Here is a 12,972-nt window from a genome sequence, read left to right as displayed (position 1 = left end):
ATATATCCAAAAGATTCTCAAGTACACAATAAGGACATTTGCTCAACCATGTTTGTGGCAGCCTTATTTGTAATAGCCAGAAACAGGAAACAGCCCAGATGCCCCTCAGTGGAGGAATGGATGCACAAATTGTGGTATATCTACACAATTGAATATTACTCAGCAATAAAAAACAAAGAAATCATGAAATTTGCAGGTAAATGGTGGGATTTGGCAAAGATCATCCTGAGTGAGCTATCCCAGAAGCAGAAAGATGCACACGGTATATACTCACTCATATAGACATATAATATAGGATAAACCTCCTAAAATCTGTACATCTAAAGAAACTAATCAAGGGGGAGGACTCTTGCTAAAATGCTCAATTCCTGTCCAGAAAGGCAAAGAGGCTGGACATCAGAAGAAAAAAAATTATAAATTACAGTTTATTCACTTTGTATCCCCTCTGTAGCCCCCTCTCTCATCCACTCCCAATCCTGCCCTCCCTACCTCATCTCCTCTCAGGCCCCTCCCCAAGTCCACTGATAGGAAAGGTCTTCCTCCCTTTCTGTCTGACCATAGCCTCATAGGTCTCATTACTACTTTCTGCATTGTCTTCCTCTGTGGCCTGGTAAGGCTGCTTCCCTATCAGGGACAGGTGATCAAAGAGCCAGCCACTGAGTTCATGTCAGAGACAGTCCCTGTTCCCATTACTAGGGAACCCACTTGGAGACTGAACTACAATGGGCTACATCTGTGCAGGGGTTCTAGAATATGTCCATGCATGGTCCTTCGTTGGTGTTTCAGCCTCAGAAAAGACCCCTGGGCCCAGATTTTTTGTTTCTTTTGCTCTCCTTGTGGAGATCCTGTCCCCTCCAAGTCTTTCTATCTCCCCCTTCTTTCACAGGATTCCCTGCACTCTGTCCAAAGTTTTTGTATGAGTCTCAGCATTTGCTTTAATACCTTTCTGGGTAGAGTCTTTCATAGGCCTTCTGTGGGTAAGCTCCTGTCCTGTTGCCTGTTTTCTCCCTCTTCTGATGTCCATCCCCTTTGTCTTTCTGAGTGAAGATTGATCATCTTACCCAGGGTCCTGCTTCTTGCATAGCTTCTTAAGTGTACATATTTTAGTATGTTTATCCTATATTATATGTCTAATATCCACTTATTTTTTTAAGTTTTATTCTTTTTCTTTATCAGTTACATTTTATTAACTCTGTATCCCAGCTGTATCCCGCTCCCTCATTCCCTCCCAATCCTACCCTCCCTCCCTCATCTCCACCCTGCCCCTTTCCAAGTCCACTGATAGGGGAGGACCTCCTCCCCATTCATCTGATCCTTTTTTATCAGGTATCTTCAGGACTGGCTGCAAAGTCCTCCTCTGTGGCCTAACAGGACTGTTCCTCCCTTGGGGGGTGGGGAGGTCAAAGAGCCAGCCATTGAGTTCCTGTTAGAAATAGTCCTTGTTCCCCTTACTATGGGAAACCAATTGGTTACTGAGCTACCACGGACTACATCCAAGCAGAGGTTCTAGGTTATATCCATACATGGTTCTTGGTTGAATGTCAGTCTCAGAAAAGACCCTGTGCCCAGATATATTTGGTCCTTGTGGAGCTCCTATCCTTTCCCCATCAGACTAACTCCCCTTCTTTCATATGATTCCCTGTACCCTGCCGAAGGTTTGGTTATGAGTCTTTGTATCTGCTTTGAAAACACTGCTAGTTAGAGTCTTTCAGATGCCTTCAGTAGACTCCTGTCATACATTCAATGCACATCCCATCTGTCTTTCTAAATGAGGATTGATCATCTTACCCCATGTCCGCTCTCTTGATTATCTTTTTTAGGTATATAGATTTCATTATGTTTATCATATCTTATAGGTCTATATAAGTGAATATATACCGTGTTTGTCTTTCTCTTTCTGGGAGATTTCACTCAGAATGATCTTTTCTAGATCCCACCATTTGCCTGCAAATTTCATCCTTTTTGATTGCTGAGTAGTATTCCATTGTGTAAAAATACCACAATTACTGTATCCATTCCTCCGTTGATGGACATCTGGGTTGTTTCCAGGTTCTGGCTATTACAAATAAAGCTGCTATAAACATGGCTGAGCAAGTATCCTTTTTGTATACTTGAGCAAAGTTTGGGTATATACCTAGCAGTGGTATAGCTGGGTCTTGAGGAAGCACTATTCCTAATTGTCCAAGAGAGCGCCGGATAGATTTCCAAAGTGGTTGTACCAGTTTACATTCCCACCAGCAGTGGAAGAGGGTTCCCCTTTCTCGACAACCTCTCCAGCATGTGTTGTCACTTGAGTTTTTCATCTTGGCCATTCTCATGGGTGTAAGGTGAAATCTCAGGGTTGTTTTGATTTGCATTTCCCTGATGGCTAATGAGGTTGAGCATTTCTTTAAGTGTTTCTCTGCCATTCAGTATTCCTCTGTCAAGAATTCTCTGTTTAGCTCTGTTCCCCATTTTTTAAGTGGATTACTTGGTTTGCTGCTTTTCAGCTTCTTTAGTTCTTTGTATATTCTGGATATTAGTCCTCTGTCAGATAAAGGGTTAGTGAAGATTCTTTCCCAATCTGTAGGCAGTCGTTTTGTTTTGATGATGGTGTCCTTTGCTTTACAGAAGCTTTTCAGTTTCATGAGGTCCCATTTATTGATTGTTGCTCTTAGAGCCTGTGCTGTTGGTGTTCTGTTCAGGAAGTTGTCTCCTGTGCCAATGAGTTCTAGGCTGTTCCCCACTTTTTCTTCTAACAGATTTAGAGCATCTGGTTTTATGTTGAGGTATATGATCCACTTTGACTTTAGTTTTGTGCAGGGTGATAAATATGGATCTATTTTCATTTTTCTGCATGTAGACATCCAGTTGGACCAGCACCATTTGTTGAAGATGCTGTCTTTTTTCCATTGAATGGTTTTGGCTTCTTTGTCAAAAATCAAGTATACATTAGTGTGTGGGTTTATTTCTGGGTCTTCTCTTTGGTTCCATTGATCCTCCTTTCTGTTTTTATGCCAATACCATGCAGTTTTTATTACTATTGCTCTGTAGTACAGCTTGAGATCAGGGATGGAGATACCTCCAGATGATCTGTTGTTGTACAGGATCGTTTTGGAGACTCTGGGTTTTTTGTTTCTCCATATGAAGCTAAGAATCTTTTTTTCAAGGTCTGTAAAGAACTGAGTTGGTATCTTGATGGGAATTGCATTGAATCTGTAGATTGCTTTCGGCAGGATGGCCATTTTCACAATGTTAATCCTACCAATCCATGAGCACGGGAGATCTTTCCATCTTCTGATATCTTCTTCAATTTCTTTCTTCAGAGACTTGAAGTTTTTCTCAAACAGGTCTTTCACTTGCTTGGTAGTGTCACCCCAAGGTACTTTATGTTATTAGTGGCTATTGTGAAGGGTGTTGTTTCCCTAATTTCTTTCTCGGCCATTTTGTCTTTGGTATACAGGAGGGCTTCTGATTTTTTTGAGTTGATTTTGTATCCTGCCACTTTGCTGAAGGTGTTTATCAGCTGGAGGAAGTTAATATCCACTTATAAGTGAGTATATACCATGTGTGTCTTTCTGCTTCTGGGATACCTCATTCAGGATTATCTTTTCTAGTTCCCACCATTTGCCTCCAAATTTCATGATTTCCTTGTTTTTAATTGCTGAGTAGTATTTCATAACACAATTTCTGTGTCCATTCCTTTGTTGAGGAACATCTGAGTTGTTTCTAGCTTTTGGCTATTACAAATAAAGCTGCTATGAACATGTTTGAGCAAATGTCCTTGTTGTGTACTTGAACATATTTTGGATATATGCCTAGGAGCAGTATAGCTGGATCTTGAGGAAACACTATTCCTAATTATCTGAGAAAGAGAAAGACTGATTTTCAAAATGGTTGTATGTGTTTACATTCCCACCAGCAATGGAGGAAGGTTCCTCTTTCTCCACACCCTCTCCAGTATATGTTGTCACTTGAATTTTTGATCTTAGCCATTCTGATTGGTTTAAGGTGAGTTTTTAAATCCTAAGACAGTTTAGAAAGGGACCTTTATCATCTCTTACTTACAAATGGAGTACTTAAGTTCAAGAGAGCTAGTAAGTTGTCCAGTGTCACACACTTACTGATAGAGCTTGAATCAGTGTCAGATGATCTGGATCACACCAAAGTAACAAAGATTATGCCCTCAAAATATGAGTTCATGTCCTCGCTATGTCTGCTTGTAACAGCTTAAAGCTGCTTTGTTTAATTGTGAGACCAAATAAGCAAGGAGATATATAACCTGCCTACTGGACAGATATTTAACAGTAAATACTATTAACACTCAATAACACAGCAAACAGAATTTGTTACAGAGACCATTTCTGAGTTTGGAAGATTTTCAAAGGATTGCATAAGTTTTACTTTTGAATTAAAATATTTCAATATCCCCCTCCATTTGTGTATGTCTGTATGTGCACATGTAATTCAGTGCCCACAGAAGCCAGAGCTAAATTTAGAGCTGGTTGTGAGAGGATTGACATAGGTTTGGGGAAATGAACTCGTGTCCTCTGAAACAGTAACATATACTCTTAACTGGTGAACCATCTCTCCAAGCCCTGAATTTTAATGCTCTTATGCCACTGTGTGTAGCATGTTACTATGTATGGTTAGACTGGAAAATTATTGATAGTAAAAGATAATGGCATGCTTGCTTTTCAGGCTTGGTATAGAGAATGAAAAATTAATTTTACATGGCATTTCCTGAGTTGCTTTATATATGGGTGCTAACAAGTAGTAAAAATAAAAATAAATTGATAACTTTTTGTTTTATTTTTTATTTTTAAAGCTAATTTAAAGCAATCAAGTTCAGCTAGTTGGAGTGCTTACTCTACCTGTGTGTTCATTGGAGCCTTGTTTGGCTGTTCATCCCCACTTATTTTTATTTTTAAAATTATGCCATTTTTTGAGATTTTGATACATTATTTCATTTCCCTCTTCCCAGTCCTCTCTCCAAACCTTCCTATACACTTCTCCTTGCTCTCTTTCAAATTCATGCCCCATTTTAAAAATTAATTATTGCTATAAAGTGTTTTTTGTGTGTGTGTGTGTGTGTGTGTGTGTGTGTGTAGGACAGAGGACAGTATCAGATGTCCTATTTCAGGAGCTATCTTAACTCATTCTTTCTCTCCTCTCCTCTCCTCTCCTCTCCTCTCCTCTCCTCTCCTCTCCTCTCCTCTCCTCTCCTCTCCTCTCCTCTCCTCTCCTCTCCTCTCCTCTCCTCTCCTCTCCTCTCCTCTCCTCTCCTCTCCTCTCCTCTCCTCTCCTCTCCTCTCCTCTCCTCTCCTCTCCTCTCCTCTCCTCTCCTCTCCTCTCCTCTCTCTCCTCTCCTCTCCTCTCCTCTCCTCTCCTCTCCTCTCCTCTCCTCTCCTCTCCTCTCCTCTCCTCTCCTCTCCTCTCCTCTCCTCTCCTCTCCTCTCCTTTTAGTTGAGCATTAATTTCTTTTTGTACCTCTAAGAAATGAGCTACATTGGCTAAAAGATTATTCAGGGTCTGAGCAGTCTGCACAGTATGACTCATGGCTAATGCCACGGTGGTAGCTCCAACAGCCGCCAATGAGATGGCAGTAACAATGGCGGCTGTAGTTCCAAGATCCCTTTTCTGTCTGAAGAGAGTCATAGCATGAGGGGCATCAACGGGCACAGGCACCCAGCAAGGCATGCCAGTAACCAGGGCATACCTAAATTCACTAGCATTCCAGCATTGGGCAAAAAAGCAAGTATCATTAGCACAATTACTTGGCTCTATCTGGCTAATAATGAATAAAAATGGGGGATATAAACAAACAGGTGTGGGCTTATAGGAAATATTATGAGAAGCCTTAACTCCCTCGTTGGAACATCCTGCATCAGTTCTAGAACTAGCAGTGGTGGTGTCCGAGGTCTGAGTAGGTTCAGGAGACCATTGCCCCCAGGGGCGAGACGTGCTCCATGCCAATTGACTAACTCCATGTTTTCCTCCAATTTTGAAAGTCATTTAAGGTTCTTAAATTATTTTTTTCCTTTTTTTTAAAATTTTTCATCAATTACACTTTATTCATTTTGCATCCCCCCATAAGCCCCTCCCCCCTCCTCCCTCTGCTTGCATGCCACTCCCCAAGTCCACTGATAGGGGAGGTTCTCCTCTCCTATCTGATCTTAGTCTATCACTTCACATCAAAAGTGGCTGCATTGTCCTCTATTATGGCCTGGTAAGGCTGCTCCCCCCAGGGGGAGGTGATCAAAGAGCAGGCCAATCAGATTATGTCAGAGGCAGTCCCTCTTCACATTACTATGTAACCCAATTGGACTCTGAACTGCCCTGGGCTACATCTGTGCAGGGGTTCTGGGTTATCTCCATGAATAGTCCTTGGAGTATGAGTCTCTGGGAAGTTCCCTGTGTTCAGATTTTCTTGTTCTGTTGTTCTCCTTGTGGAGACCCTGTCCTCTCCAGCTCTTACTATTTCCCAGTTCTTACATAAAATTCCATTCACTCTGCCCAACAGTTGTCCATCAGGCTCAGCATCTGCTTTGATAGTTTGTAGGGCAGTGGGTTTCAGAGGCCCTCTGTGGTAGGTTCCTAGGTTGTTTCCTGTTTTCTTCTTCTTCTGATGTCCATCCTCTTTGCCTTTCCGGATGGGGATTGGACATTTTAGTTAGGGTCCTCTCTCTTGCTTAGTTTCTTTAGATGCACAGGTTTTAGTGGGTGTGTCCTATGTTGTATGTCTATATGAGTGAGTATATACCATGTGTGTCTTTTTGCTTCTGGGACAACTCACTCAGGATGATCCTTTCCAGGTCCCACAATTTACCTGCAAATTTCATGATTTTCTTATTTTTCATTGCTGAGTAATATTCCAATGTGTAGATGTACCACAATTTCTGCATCCATTCTTCAGTTGAGGGGCATCTGGGTTGTTTCCAGCTTCTGGCTATTACAAATAAAGCTGCTACAAACATGGTTGAGCAAATGTCCTTTGTGTGTACTTGAGCCTCTTTTGGATATGAGCCCAGGAGTGGTATGGCTGGATCTTGAGGAAGCGCTATTCCTAGTTGTCTGAGAAATCGCCTGATTGATTTCCAGAGTGGTTGTACAAGTTTACATTCCCACCAGCAGTGGAGAAGGGTTCCCCTTTCTCCACAACCTCTCCAGCATGTGTTGTCACTTGAGTTTTTGATCTTGGCCATTCTCATGGGTGTAAGGTGAAATCTCAGGGTTGTTTTGATTTGCATTTCCCTAATGGCTAGTGAGGTTGAGCATTTCTTTAAGTGCTTCTCTGCCATTCAGTATTCCTCTACAGAGAATTCTCTGTTTAGCTCTGTTCCCCATTTTTTAAATGGATTACTTGGTTTGCTGCTTTTCAGCTTCTTTAGTTCTTTATATATACTGGATATGAGTCCTCTGTCAGATAAAGGGTTGGTGAAGATTCTTTCCCAATCTTTAGGCAGTCACTTTCTTTTGGTGATGGGCTCCTTTGCTTTGCAGAAGCTTTTCAGTTTCATGAGGTCCCATTTATTGATTGTTGCTCTTAGAGCCTGTGCTGTTGGAGTTCTGTTCAGGAAGTTTTCTCATGTACCAATGATTTCTAGGGTATTCCCCCCCTTTTTTTTAGCCGATTTAATGTGTCAGGTTTTATGTTGAGGTCTTTGATCCACTTGGACTTCAGTTTTGTGCAGGGTGATAAGTATGGATCTATTTTTATTTTTCTACATGTAGACATCCAGTTGGACCAGCACCATTAGTTGAAGATGCTATCTTTTTTCCATTGTATGGTTTTGGCGTCTTTGTCAAAGATCAGGTGTCCATAAGTGTGTGGGTTAATTACTGGGTCCTCTGTTCGGTTCCATTGATCCACTATTCTGATTCTATGCCAGTACCATGCAGTTTTTAAAACTGTTGCTCTATAGTACAGCTTAAGATCAGGGACGGAGATACCTTCAGAAGATCTTTTATTGTAGAGGATTGTTGTACCAATTCTGGGTTTCTTGTTATTCCATATGAAGTTGAGAATTTTTCTTTCCAGGTCTGTAAAGAATTGTGTTGGTAATTTGATGGGAATTACATTGAATCTGTAGATTGCTTTTGGTAAAATGGCCATTTTTCCTATGTTAATCCTGCCAAGCCATGAGCATGGGAGGTCTTTCCATCTTCTCATATCTTCTTTTAATTCTTTCTTCAGAGACTTGAAATTTTTTTCATACAAGTCTTTGACTTCCTTGGTTAGGGTTACTTTGAGGTACCTTATGTCATTTGTAGCTATTGTGAAGGGTGTTGTTTCCTTAATTTCCTTCTCAGCCCTTTTGTCTTTTGTATACAGGAGGGCTACTAATATTTTTGAGTTACTTTTGTATCTGGCCACTTTGCTGAAGGTGTTTATCAGCTCTAGGAGTTCCCTGGTAGAGTTTTTGTGGTCACTCACATATACTATCATATCATCTGCAAATAGTGATAATTTGACTTCTTCCTTTCCAATTTGTATCCCCTTGATCTCCTTCAACTGTCTTATTGCTCTAGCAAGGACTTCCAGAACTATGTTGAAGAGATATGGAGAGAGTGGGCAGCCTTGTCTTGTCCCTGATTTCAGTGGGATTGCTTTAAGTTTCTCTCCGTTCAGTTTGATGTTGGCTATAGGTTTGCTGTATATTGCCTTTACTATGTTTAGATATGTGCCTTGTATCCCTGATCTCTCCAATACTTTAAACATGAATGCATGTTGGATTTTGTCAAAGGCTTTTTCAGCATCTAGGGAGATTATCATGTGTTTTTTTTCTTTCAGTTTGTTAATATGGTGGATTACATTGATTGATTTCCATATATTGAACCATCCCTGCATACCTGGGATGAAGCCTACTTGGTCATGGTGGATGATATCTTTGATGTGTTCTTGTATTCGGTTCGCGAGTATTTTGTTGAGTATTTTTGCATCAATGTTCATAAGGGAGATTGCCCTGAAGTTCTCTTTTTTTGTTGGGTCTTTGTGAGGTTTAGGTACCAAGGTGACTGTAGCTTCACAGAATGAGTTTAGTAATGTTGCTTCTGTTTTGATTTTGTGGAATAGTTTGAAGAGAACTGGAGTTAGTTCTTTTTTGAAGGTCTGGTAGAATTCTGCGCTGAAACCATCAGGTCTTGGGCTTTTTTTGGATGGGAGACTTTCGATGACTGCTTCTATTTCCTTGGGGGATATAGGACTATTTAATTGATTTACCTGGTCCTGATTTAACTTTGGTAAGTGGAATCGATCAAGAAAATTGTCCATTTCATTTAAATTTTCAAATTTTGTTGCATGTAGACTTTTGAAGTAAGTCCTAATGATTGCTTGGATTTCCTCAGTGTCTGTAGTTATGTCCCCCTTTTCATTTCTGATTTTGTTGATTTGGATGGTGTCTCACTGCCTTTTAGTTAGCTTGGCTAAGGGTTTGTCTATCTTGTTGATTTACTCAAAGAACCAGCTCTTGGTTTCATTGATTCTTTCAATTATTTTATTTGTTTCTAATTGATTGATTTCAGCCCTGAGTTTGATTATTTCCAGCCATCTGCTCCTCCTTGGTGTGTCTGCTTCTTCTTCTTCTAGGGTTTTTAAGTGAGCCATTAAGTTGCTTGAATGCGTTGTCTCAAATTTCTTCTTGAAGGCACTTAGTGCTATGAACTTTTGTCTTAGCATTGCTTTCATTGTGTCCCACAAGTTTGGGTATGTTGTGTCTTCATTTTCATTGAGTTCTAGGAAGATTTTAATTTCTTTCTTTATTTCTTCCCTGACCCAGCTGTCTTTTAGTAGCAAGTTGTTCAGTTTCCATGTATGTGTAGGCTTTTTGCTATTTCTGTTGTTAGTGAGGTCCAGCTTTATTCCATGGTGATCAGACAGGATACAAGGGATTATTTCAATCTTCTTGTATCTGTTGAGGCTTGCTTTGTGACCAACTATCTGGTCTAGTTTGGAGAAGGTTCCATGAGGTGCTGAGAAGAAGGTAAATTCTTTTGTGTTTGGGTGTAAGGTTCTGTAAATGTCTGTTAGGTCCATTTGATTCATAACCTTTGTTAGAGATATTGTTTCTTTGTTTAATTTCTGTTTTGTTGACCTGTCCTTTGTTGCAAGTGGGGTGTTGAAGTCTCCCACTATTAGTGTGTGGGGATCTATGTGTGGTTTAAGTTTTATCAATGTTTCTTTTACAAATGTGGATGCCCTTGTATTTGGGGCATAGATGTTCAGGATTGGGATGTCTTCTTGGTGGAATTTTCCCTTGATGAGTATGAAGTGTCCTTCCCCATCTCTTTTGATTAATTTTGGTTGAAAGACTATTTTATCAGGTATTAGAATGGCTACTACTGCTTGCTTCTTGCGTCCATTTTCTTGAAAAGCCGTCTTCCATCCCTTTACCCTCAGGTAATGTCTATCTTTGTGACTTAGGTGTGTTTCTTGTATATAACCGATTGCTGGGTTTTGTTTACGCATCCATTCTGTTAGTCTGTGTCTTTTTATTGGAGAATTAAGTCCATTGATATTGAGAGAGATTAATGACCAGTTGCTGTTAGATCCTTTGAACTTGATGTTGGCTGTGGTCATACGGTTGTGTGCTTGGTTGCTTTTTGTTTTACTGTAGTGGGGTTATTTATTTCCTGTGTTTTCTTGAATGTAGCTAGCTTTCTTGGGTTGTATTTTCCCTTCCAGTGTCTTCTGTAATGCTGGATTTGTTTGTAGGTATTGTTGAAATTTGTTTTTGTCATTGAATATCTTGTTTTCTCTGTCTATGAGGACTGAGAGTTTTGCAGGGTATAGTAGTCTGGGCTGACATCTGTGTTCTCTTAGGGTCTGCATGATATCCGTCCAGGCCCTTCTGGCTTTCATAGTCTCTGTTGAAAAATCAGGTGTGATTCTAATGGGTTTGCCATTATATGTTACTTGGCCTTTTTCTCTTGCAGCTTTTAGTATTTTTTTTTTTTTTTTGTTCTGTATACTTAGTGTTTTGATTATTATGTGGCGGGAGGATTTTCTTTTCTGGTCTAATTTATTGGGTGTTCCATAGGCCTCTTGTATTCTTATTGGCCTCTCCTTTAAGTTGGGGAAATTTTCTTCAATGATTTTGTTGAAAATATTTTCTGGGCCTTGGTGCAGGGAATCTTCTTTTTCCTCTATTCCTATTATTCTTAGGTTTTGTCTTTTTATGTTGTCTTCAATTTCTTGGACAGTCTGTGTCAGGAATTTTTTAGATTTAACATTTTCTTTGACAGATACATCTATTTCTTCCATTGTGTCTTCCACACCTGAGATTCTTTCTTCCATTTCTTGTAGCCTATTGGTTATGCTAACCTCTGTAGTTCCTGCTTTCTTCCCTAAGTTCTTTCTCTCCACAATTTCTTCCATTTGTGATTTTTTTAATTTTTCTAATTCTATCTTTAGGTCTTGAGCTATTTTGTTGGTTTCCTTCCCCTGTCTGTCTGTATTTTCATGTTTTTCCATCAATTCCTTCAGCTGTTTATTTGAACAATCCACTATTTCTTTTATTTCATTCAGTGATTTAAGCATTTCCTCTCTAAAGGCCACAGACTGTTTGGCTGCAGCTTCCCATATTTCTTCATGGATGGCCATAATCTCCTTGTCTTTAATTTCCTCCATTTCTTTACGGATAGCCATGATCTGTTTGTTTTTATCTTCCTCTAATTCTTTTCGTATTTTATTTGTTTCCTCTGTTATATTCTTCATGAGCATAGATGTTAGGTCATCTCCTTGAATTTCATTTATGCTGGGGTGTCTAGGGCTATTTGCCCCTGGATAACTGGGTTCTGAAGATGCCATATTGCTCTGGCTTTTGTTGGTTGAACTTTCATGCTGTCCTCTACCCATTGGGCTATCTTAGTTGTTTGAATTTAGTTTCTGGTTGTTCCTGGACTCTTGTAGTGGACAGAATCCCTTTGGCAGGAAGATGGTTTTTCCTGAAGGAAGCCTTCCCAGCTTTTTGGGTATAGTCACTGGATGTCTGGTGTTTTTCAGGAGTTGCTACAGCTCACCTCAGGCATAGAGACCTGGGTGGTAACTGTGGTCCTGATTAGTTGAGAGGGCTCTCCTCTCACTGGGAGAAGTCCTGGAGACAGCTGCCCTCCTTCTGGGTTTCTTGCTGTAAATTTAGTGATCAACTGCTGTAACCTGAGTGTCCCGTGGTTTGGTCAGTTTTGTTAGGGATAACTGGTTGCCCCTTGGAGCAGTATCTGGGTTTGATCTCAGGGTTCCCTGTCTTTTGTAGGTCTGAGGTTGGGGCTCTGTGCCCCAGAAGCCAAGATGTAATCTGTGGCAGGTGAGTACTGCTCTGGTGTCTTGGGGCACACAGTTCTGCCTGTAAGGTGTAGTTGGTACAAAGCAGGCCTCTGGGCTGTCGGAGCGTGCCCCCACCTGCTAGTCTGTGGGAGCTGATTTTCCAATTACTCTGTGCATCCTGTTTGGGCCCAGATCTGTGATGGCTGGGTGTACTCACCTGTTTGTGATCTGCAGGCTGCTAGACTTTCCCTAGGTGACCCCAGCAGCACGGTTTCTTCCTTCCCTGTGGGGACCTCTCTGGACAGGGGTTCCCAGTCCCTGTTGTCCTGGGGTGCGCAGCTTGTCTGTACCGCTGAGCTGAGTGTGTAGCTCTCTGCATGGCAGGAGCTCAGTTGTGTTGGTGGTGGGTACCCGCTGTCCTAGAGACCTTCCTGGGAAAGACTGGGTGACCCGTGATCAGACTGGCAACTTTGCTTCCCCATGGGGTTTTCTTGCTCTGGGACTCCCAGTCTCAGGCACCCTTGTGCCCACGGATCAGCCTGGGAAAGTGATTGTGGGACACGCACGCTTGCGGCTCCAGCCTGGAGACACAAAGCCTGTGTTACCCGGGATTTCTTCCAGGTTCTGGCTGGGTAGCCTTGAGTGGACCCAACCGATTCCCATGCCTTGGGAGCCTCCCCTCACCTGGGAAACAGGATTGATGTAGTTTCAGGGCCCAGAGTTCAGTC

Source organism: Meriones unguiculatus, chromosome 19 (genome assembly GCF_030254825.1).
Source record: "Meriones unguiculatus strain TT.TT164.6M chromosome 19, Bangor_MerUng_6.1, whole genome shotgun sequence".
Taxonomy (NCBI): domain Eukaryota; kingdom Metazoa; phylum Chordata; class Mammalia; order Rodentia; family Muridae; genus Meriones; species Meriones unguiculatus.
The sequence above is the reverse complement of the archived record's forward strand: the minus strand, read 5'-3'. Positions refer to the sequence as shown.